Source organism: Danio aesculapii, chromosome 20, assembly GCF_903798145.1.
Source record: "Danio aesculapii chromosome 20, fDanAes4.1, whole genome shotgun sequence".
Lineage (NCBI taxonomy): Eukaryota > Metazoa > Chordata > Actinopteri > Cypriniformes > Danionidae > Danio > Danio aesculapii.
This window is the reverse complement of record NC_079454.1, coordinates 11,072,486-11,082,630: the sequence shown is the minus strand read 5'-3', so window position 1 is coordinate 11,082,630 and position 10,145 is coordinate 11,072,486.

The window sequence follows — 10,145 nt, the reverse complement described above, 5'->3', positions numbered from 1 at the left end:
ATTATACAGCTGCATTCATCCGGCATCAGCTTAATCCTACGATTGAAACGTTATTTATAACTTCCCAGGACTTATTTACAAATCTACCAACCTAAGTGTATTTTCCGATAAGTAATTAGATGTGTAATTAAAAAAAAAGATTCAAATTTTTGATGATGATTGTTTTTAATTGCAGTGTTGCATTGTGTTGTTGATTTGTTTGGCTTTTGTGAGGCAGGATTTCAAAATTAACCAAAATTTGTTTATGAAAATGCGAGCGGACTGTCATTCAGAATGTTTCCACGCGGTTTATGTTCCGGATTGTTTATTGTGCCATTTCCGAGTCTCAAGACAGAGTTTCTGTGGGCACATCAAGGCTTTCTTTCTATTAATCTCTATTTCTAATTTTCTTATTTTTCAGTGCAAATCAAGGCCGCAGAAGAGTCTTTAAACGTTTTTTAAGGAAAGACAGAAATGTTTTGAATTACAGCGATCTGGCAACACACGGATTTAATGATAAAACATCCGTTAGGTACAGTATAGTCATAATCAAAAACATCTTGCTTTATACACATACTTATTTTGGTTGGTTCTTTTGGTAAGAAATTTTTATTCAACCATGATTCATTGATTGATTGATTGCCACATGTAGACAGCACTAAAAACAGGTGTACACGCAGGGTCTAAAAATAAACATGGCAAGCACCAAATGTGGGTAAAATTAAGCACTGGTGAATATTTATAGCAGTGTCAGTTGCCAGTTGGTGTGTAAAAGTTAAGCATTACAACACAATACAGTGAGAATAATAGTATCTTGGTATCTGGCTGGATCATGAACCCTGTTGACCAATCAGATTTGGTTTGCCCCTCCCTATCTTTGCTTTATTGGCTGTGGGTTCAAAAAAAAAAAAGAAGTGGCCGGCAAAACCAAGTGGTCTTTATCCAATTATTTCAATAGTTTTAATAGTGACCGTTGCTTTCAGTTTTTTTTTTTTTTTGTGAGAGATTGCACAGAGAGAAACCTATTCTTCAAACAATTTGTAAGGGCTGAATTAAGTTCACTTACACATTTGTTCCCAAATGCATGCATAAGAGTCAAAATGCCAATTTTGAAGTTTATTCTCATAAAACACTGTGTAAGAAGTAGTCCGTCTCGACCCAACTTCAACGTCTTTCCACAATTGCGTTCTACAGTATGCTCCTTTCTTCACAAAGAGCTTAATTATCAAGAAGAAACCATGTTGGGTGAGTCTGCCAAAAGGTCTGGAATTGTTCTTAACATTCAAAGAGAAACCGTATTAACATGATCAAACGGGAAGAAATGGTTTAAAATGTCTGAACGGAGAATGATTCTGACTCTGCTGAACCCCCAATACAGCAGTGTATTTTGAGACTGCTATGCTGAATAAACATCTTCATTGAGATCTTCTATGTCCTCCTACTTTTTTTTTTTTTTTACTTACAACTGTTTTGTTTAAAATTAAAGTGAAAATTTGAGACATTGTCTTTGCATAAATGCTTGAAGTGAGAGTTGCAGAAAACTTTAGCTTTAGGAGACTAATGGAGAAATACCTTTCCCAGATACACACAATAGGTAAATGATATAAGCAGACTTGTGTCAAGGGAATTTCAATTATGAATGTCCAATATATAAAGAAGCAGACAATATAATTATAATATGCATATTAATTATAAGTAATTAGTAACCATGTCTGGTTGAACTGTTTTATATAAAATGGTATTTTAGTAATTGTGCAACCAGTGGGAAGAATGAATAATAAGGTAACAAATATATTAAATTGATTGGTAACATTTTATGTTAATGGTTCATTCATAATGGATCATACAGACATTCAACAGACATTTAATTGACTTTAAGAAATTTTGCAAGTACATGTCAACTTACACTAACCCCAACCTAACAGTCTACTTATAATCTAATGAGAATTAGTTGGTGTGTAGATTCAATGCAACAAACGGACCATCAAAATAGAGTGTGACCATTTGATTTTATTATTGTATTAATAGCAGTAGAATTGTCTTTTATTAAAAAAAAAGCATCATGGCCAGTAAAATATGTAATAATTGTTGATTAGAAAAATTTTCCAATGTTACTAGTGATTGTCAGGTTTGGCAAGAAAAGTTAGTTTTAGACCCTGTATACATGGTTTCCAAAAAGATTTATGATTGCAGTAATTTCAATCAACTAAACTGCATTGTTGACAACCTGTCAAAGTATAAAAATTATCAAATCCCAAATGATTTTTGAAACCATGTAGAACCTGCACATGTGGTTATATACATCGCCTTTCAAAATCCCCTGAGACGATGTTTGGACTGATGTTCACAGATTTGACTCACAAAATTTTTAATAATCAAACTTTGAAGCATAGCTTAGCATGCTAATTAGACACTTGGTATTATAGTAACACTTTACAGTACATGTATAATGTTGTGTTAAAATGTAAACTAAGCATTACTTCATGAGTTAATGTTTGCACTAATCATAACAAACTTTAACTACAATATGAGTCACATGAGTTCATGTGTGAGTAATGGCTACATTAATTACTTGTTAGTTCATGATTGCTTGTTAATTAATGTATTTAATTACCACATTAGTTTATGCTTAATTTAACCATCATGAACTCATCATGATATGTTAATGTATAATTATATTTTGAATTTACTTGGAGGGAGACATCATCCTTAACTGCTCATGAACTCCTTATGCACGTCCTTCTAGTGAGTTTACACTGAATAACAATAGAAAAGGGTTGTCAACATCATTGTGAACAGTTTAAACACAGGGGTTTATGAGTAGTTAAGAATAAGCTCATGATAATGTGCCCCACCAAGTAAAGTCATGACATAATTATACATTAACAGCTCATGAGTTCATGTTGGTTCCATTTAGCTTTAACTAAAATGTTAATACATTAATTAACCATCATTTACTAACAAGTAATTAGGATAGCAGTTCCCCTTCGGATGGGGAACTCCAATGCTATGTTGAAACTTCCACTATGAGGATTTCGTCAGAAACCAATCATCTGAAAGAGTATAAAAACGGGCCAATGAAATGCCAATGAGTTGGCAGCGTCAGCGTGCACAGCTGGCGTCAATGACAATCAGTCATGCTATAAAGATGCAGCCAGTGCCATGCTCGACATCCTTTCGCTTTCAGAGCCTTTCACGAAGCTTCTGAGAGAGTCTTTGAGGGTATCTCCAACCTGTGTCTACAGAGAGAGATCGAGAAGCAGCTTCTCCTGGTCCAGAGCACGTATACGCAGTGGCAGATGGTCGAGCTGGGTATTTCTCCCTTGCCTGGTGTTCTTTGGGTCCGGTCCTCCAAGAGCGGTTTGTATATAGGGAAAAAGCTTTCCTAAAAGAGCTTTCCTTCGCGCCCCTTCGGCTCGCTGGCATCCGCACGCTCAATTATCTCGATGACTGGCTGATTTTTAGCCCACTCTCGGGAGCAATTGATTATGCACAGAGACAAGGTGCTCCGGCACCTCCGCCCATTGGGGTTTCAGGTCAACCGAGAAAAGAGCAAGCTCGCCCCCGTGCAGAGCATCTCCTTTCTCGGGTTGGAGCTGGACTCGATCACCATGAAGGCGCGCCTCTCACGAGAACGCGCCGAGCTATGCTGAACTGAGAGTTCGACAGAAAAAAAAAAAGGTGGTCCCCCTGAAATTATTTCAGAGGCTCCTGGGGCATATGGCATCCGCAGCCGCGGCCACGCCGCTCGGATTGCTCCATATGAGACCACTACAGCATTGGCTTCACGATCGGGTCCCCAGGCGCGCATGGCACGCGGGCACACACCGAGTGACTGTCACTGCGCTGTGTCGCCGCACCCTCACCCCCTGGAAAGGACCCCTCCTTCCTACGCGCCAGTGTGCCCCTAGATCAGGCATCCAGGCAGGCTGTCGTTTCGGCAGATGCCTCCAGTATGGGGTGGGGGGGGCCGTGTGTAGCGGGCATGCTGCTGCGGACCTGTGGAGGGGAACCCAGCTGCATTGGCATATCAACTGCCTAGAGCTGTTGGCAGTGTTTCTCACTCTGCGCCGCTTTTTACCGGTGCTGAGGGGGCAACACGTGCTGGTCAGGACGGACAGCACGGCCGCGATAGCGTATGCCATCCGGATGGGGGGTATATGCTCCCGCTGCATGTCTCAGCTCGCTCGCCGTCTGCTCCTCTGGAGTCATACGCGGCTGAAGTCGCTGCTTGCTATTCACACCCCGGATGGGCTCAACCATGCGGCCAACGGGCTCTCACGGCAGCTCCTTCCCCGGGAGAATGGCGACTCCACCCCGAGTCTCGGGGCATGCGTAAGTATGCACTTCCCCCAGTGAGCCTACTCGCGCAGTTTCTGTGCAAGGTCAGGGAGGACGAGGGGCAGGTCTTGCTAGTTGCGCCCCCTGGCCCATCCGGACCTGGATATCAGAACTCTCCCTCCTCGCGACGCCCCCCCTGGCGAGTCCCTTTGAGAGAGGACCTACTCTCTCAGGGACAGGGCACCATCTGGCACCCTCGCTTAGTTCTGTGGAACCTCCACTTGGGCTCCATAAGATGCGACGAGGAAGACTTAGGTAACCTACCGGTGGCGGTGGTTAATACCATCACTCAGTATCCTTGAGATTTCTGTCCTTGAAGACAGCTCTGCTGGTCGCGTTGGCATCCGTTAAGAGGGTTGGGTACCTGGAGGCATTTTCGGCCAGTGACTCATGCCTAGAATTCGGGCCGGCCTACTCTCACGTTGTCCTGAGACCCCGGCCCGGCTATGTGCCCAAGGTTCCTACCACGCCGTTTAAGGATCAGGTAGTGAACCTGCAAGCGCTGCCCGCGGAGGAGGCAGACCCACCCCTTTCATTGTTGTGTCCTGTTCGCGCTTTGTGAATATAGGTGGACCACACTCGTTGATTGAGGAAACGATTCGGTTGAGGTGTCGAAACACGCTTGCTGCGCCACTCTCCCTAACCCGGAGATACGTGCGCTTTTTCAGCTTTGTCAGTTTAGTTCCCCATTTCTTTGGCGAACCCTGCAGAGTTCCTCCGAGGCCCCCAGCACCTGACTCAGCGGAGGAGTCAGGTGTTGGCCCGTTACGTTGTCGGCATGCCCGCTGGTCAGCCGGCCTTCTGGGTATAGGTGCCTGCTATGCGTGATCCCCGCTGGCGATCCCATACGTTCACTCAGCCACGGTATAGTCCCCCCTTCTAGGGCAGGCTCGTGTCTTCCCTCCCCGCTAACCATCCTTATGCAAGGACTCCCCATCTCTGGGCTAGTCCATAGGTTGTCACCAGGTCTCCCCTCTGGGTAACAGGTGAGCTCCGCAGCGTCCTCCCTATCGGGACTGAACGCTTTCCCAACGTACTGTCGTATCAAAACCTATTTTACTGGGTTATTGCGACTCCCCGAAAAATATAACTGTTTCTGAACAGGTAAGTGAGGGCCAGGGGACACGTTGGAAGACTGTGTCTCGGGGCGTTGTAGGTGCGCTCGCTCTACTGCGTGGCACACCCTTCGCCAGGGACGCAGTAAGGTTCTTTCGTTGTGGCGTTTTCCATAGATTTCCCCATAGTGGAAGTTTCCACATAGCATTGGAGTTCCCCATCCGAAGGGGAACGCTACGGTTACTAAAGTAACCCTTCGTTCCCCGAGGGGGGGAACGGAAATGCTATGTTCCTTCGCCGCAACGATTGTCCCTTAGCTGTTGAGCGTGAAAGACTCTTCAGCTAGAAAAGGATGTCGAGCATGGCACTGGCTGCGTCTTTATAGCATGACTGATTGTCATTGACGCCAGCTGTGCACGCTGACGCTGCCAACTCATTGGCATTTCATTGGCCCGTTTTTATACTCTTTCAGATGATTGGATTCTGACGAAATCCCCATAGTGGAAGTTTCAACATAGCATTTCCGTTCCCCCCCTCGGGGAACGAAGGGTTACTTTAGTAACCGTAGCGTTATCACACATGGACTCTTGTGATTCATCATAAAGTAATGTTTAGTTTACATATCAACACATCAATATTCATGTACAGTTATTAAAAAAGTGTTACCAACTATTTTGTATAAAATAGTATTTTAGTAATTACAACCAATGGGAAGAATGAGTCAAGAGTGTGAGGATGAGGAGTAATGGGTATGAGTGTGAAAACAAGAGGATGCTGATTACGGTCTCGCTCTCTGTCAATAAAGTTAATGAATTCACTATTAAAATAAAAATATTTGTAAAAATATGAAGTTAACAAATCTATTAATGTGATTTTTGAAAAGTAATGATAAGATTAAAACAATTGCAAATGTGATTAGTAATTTTAGTAGTAGAATAAATGTGAAAAAGATGGAAAAATAAAATAAATGCAATAAATATTGCTGTAACCAGGAAGTCAAGTGACAACGGAGTGAGGATCCATATGCAGCTTTATTTAGAAACGTCAGACAGGCAATGGTCAATCACAGGAGCAAACGGGTACATACAGGGAAATCCAGAAGTGCAGTTGAGGTCAATGAGGTTGATACAGGCGGCAAACAGCAAAAACAAGGAAACAAGGCAAGGGCCAAGGAACACGGAAAGACTACATACAGTAAACACTTCATAATGTAACAAGGATTTACCAACAAGATTCAGCTAAGTGTGTGGGAATGTAAGATGTATAAATAGTCCATATAAGCAGTCTTAGATCAGCTAACAGCTGTGCCTGTAATCATCGGAGTTCCTGAAACAGGTGTGTGTGAGGTGCATGACAGGATTTGTAGTTCATAAGGTAACATAATTGTAGTCCGGCTGATGTTTACCAGCGATCTGCAAGCCTGGATCGCTGGTGATCATGATAATTGGTTAAAAAAATTTTCCAATGTTACTGCCGATTGTCAGGTTTGGCAAAAAGTTAGTTTTAGGCTCTGTATACGTAGTTTCCAAAATGATTTAAGATTTAAATAATTCCAATTAATTCAAATTGATTCAATTTGACCACCTCTAGAAGTGTAAAAAAATAAATAAATAAATGATTTTTCAGACCATGTACAACCTGTAGTTTTATACACAGCCTTTCAAAATCACCTCAGACAATGTCTGGAATGATGCTCACGGATTTGACTCAAGATATTTTTGATAAACAAATCTGAAGTCACTGTGTTTGTTGTGCTGTGCTATGTTAGCCTAGCATGCTATTCAGTCACAGTTCTTACTTTGAACAGTTTGACTCTGAAAGCAAAAAGCTGTGTGACCTGCAAAAACCTGCATGTAAATAATTAGCATGCCAGCCAGTGTTTGTGTGTGCCTGCTCATTCTAGTGGTTCAGATCTTTTGTGGAGGGACTTTATAGTTATAATTGAATATCAACTCAGCAATACAGTCTTTTCTGCTTGTTTTAAACAAGAGTGGAAAGCTCCATGTAAGCATGTGCATGCGGCATGCTGCTGATGGCAAACACCTCTGAATAAATTGGCTTACACATGAAAGAAAACATCCACACACTTTTTTTTCCTTCCTCAGTCTATACTTCAAAACTGTGGAGCCGTGGTGGAAACAACACATTAAAGTGAACATTTCTACATTTTTTTTAAAGTTAAGTTTCGTTTTAAGTTTACATTGCTTTTATTCATTCATTATTTTCCTACAACTTAGTCCCTGATTTATCAGAGGTTGCCACTGGAGTTGGGCACATTCCTTTAAAAGAGTAATTAGTTATAGTTACTAGTTACTTCTCACAAATAGTAACTGAGTTAGTAAGAGTTACACAATTAAAAATGTAACCAACTACCAGGAAAGGTAACTATTGTGTTACTTTAAAATAAAATCTAATATGTCAAATCACTATAAAATACATATAAAACATTTTACACTACACTATTTTAATGTTGTTGTGGGACAATGTGAGAGACAACCATCAAATTCAACATATCATTATAAATATTAAAATAAACATTTTTGCCTTTCACCTCAACGAGGGAAAAGTAGTGTGTATATTCCCAGTTTGCAAAAGCTACCTTTGAACTTGTTGGATTTGCCATCGTTTTGACTCCTGGTCTTTTTTATGTGCGACTTTTGGCCGTTCACAGGTTTGGAAGTTCCTGCTCACCTGTGACAGAAAAAATTTGCAGGTGTGAAATGGGCTGCCTGCCCCCCCCCCCCCCCCCCCCCACCTCCCAATTATGAACTGTAGACATACATAACCTCGAAACAGCGATTATTGATTACCTTAATCCAACTAAAGTCATAACTGAACTAAACAGAAATGGAATTAAGACATGTGCAATATGCATATATTAGTGGCATTATTGAAGTAAACACCGCAATTAAACTATAACCGACTTTTCAACATATTTTCTTACAAGATCCATACACGCGGGTGTCAGTAAATGACCTCACACACACACATCGCAAAATGTGGAAGTTTTTTTCCTTTCCATTCAGCGTGTGTTTTTAAATTCCATAACACTCTCAACAGTCCTTACTCCTTATTTGCGTGTAATACCCCAATTTGTCACGGGGGCATGAATGAAATGTTTATGAGTTAAAGTGAAACTGCCGAACTGCAGTTAAAGTCCCCAAAATGACAGGAAACTCTTACATGAAAGCACTTCACATAAACACCTTATATATATATATATATATATATATATATATATATATATATATATATATATATATATATATATTATTGTCTATTAAGGCAAATAACTAGACTACAGGTGTCCATGTAAGCGAAGTCAGTAGAGTCTTCGAAGTAAGTGAAAGATCCAGAAGAAGTGCATCCTGCTGATTTGATTCAGAAGGGCACTTTTTTGTCAGACGGCTCACCGGTCAGGGATACATCCGCACTAAATTATCAATATATATATATATATATATATATATATATATATATATATATATATATATATATATATATATATATATAAAATATTATACTTGGTTATAAATATATTTTATTTATAATAATCATTAAAATACATTGGTAACAGATTTTTTAGTGCGCGTTTGTGTGTTAACACCTGCAGTACACTGCCTCTGATTGGCAAATTATGGAAATGTCCTCTAAGCCAATCATCACGTTCTCAATCCACCACATTCACAGACACCAATCATCATCACTGGTTGGTCATGTGTCCCACCCCCACCCGAAACACACTCACCAAACCCAGAGTAAGAGAGGTCCTATGGCTGAGAAAGATACTGCTTCAGTGTTATGGTAACGCACATTTTGTATTGTCAGTAACGGCAATGGCGTTGTAACGAAGGAAATAGTATATAATTTCATTACTCGTTACTGAAAAATGTATTGCCGTTAGCGGTTTATTTACTGTATAGTGCCGTAATTCCTATTACTGGTCATCACAGTGGAATGAACCAACAACTTCTCTGGCATATGTTTTACACAACAGATAATTTACTTTTTTATTTATTTATTTTTACTAATAATAAATAAATAAATAAATAAATAACACAGCAAGAAGGTCGCTGGTTTGAGTGCCGGCTGGGTCAGTTGCCATTTCTGTGTGGAGTTTGCCTTTCTCCCCGTGTTGGTATGGGTTTCCTCTGGGTGCTCCGGCAGCTCATTCTGCTGTGGCGACCCCTGATGAATAAAGGGACCGAGCCAAGGAAAATGAATGAATAATTAAATAAATAAATAAATAATTACTCATACAAATATACTTATTAATACAGTAAGTTATGGCAGTTACACATTTCCATATGAAAAAGAAATCAACATTTATATTGATAGGAAAAAAATGGGTTTCCAATGAGAATGTTAAGATTTGCTAAGATATATAATGCCATCATATGTAAAAAAATAAATAAATAAATACAAAACCCTGAATTGCTCAATCCTCTGCATGGAGTGTGTTGCTGATGGCAAACACCTTTAAATAAACTGGCTTACTTAATACGTGGAAGAAAATCTCCACGCGCCCTTTTTTTCTTCATCAGTCAACTCTTTAAACAAAAGCCGAGCTGCGGTGGATACGGCGAATGAAAGCAGCATTTTCTGGAGCAAACTACTGCTTCTCTTTTTCCTGTTTTGATTCCTAAATGAAAAACATCTTTGGAGAAACCTCAGCGACTCTCGCTGTGAGCCTCATGTGTTCCAGTTAGCATGTGCTCCGAAAAGCCTGGGTAATTACATCATTTGGAAGTGGCGTGAAAGCACTTTAC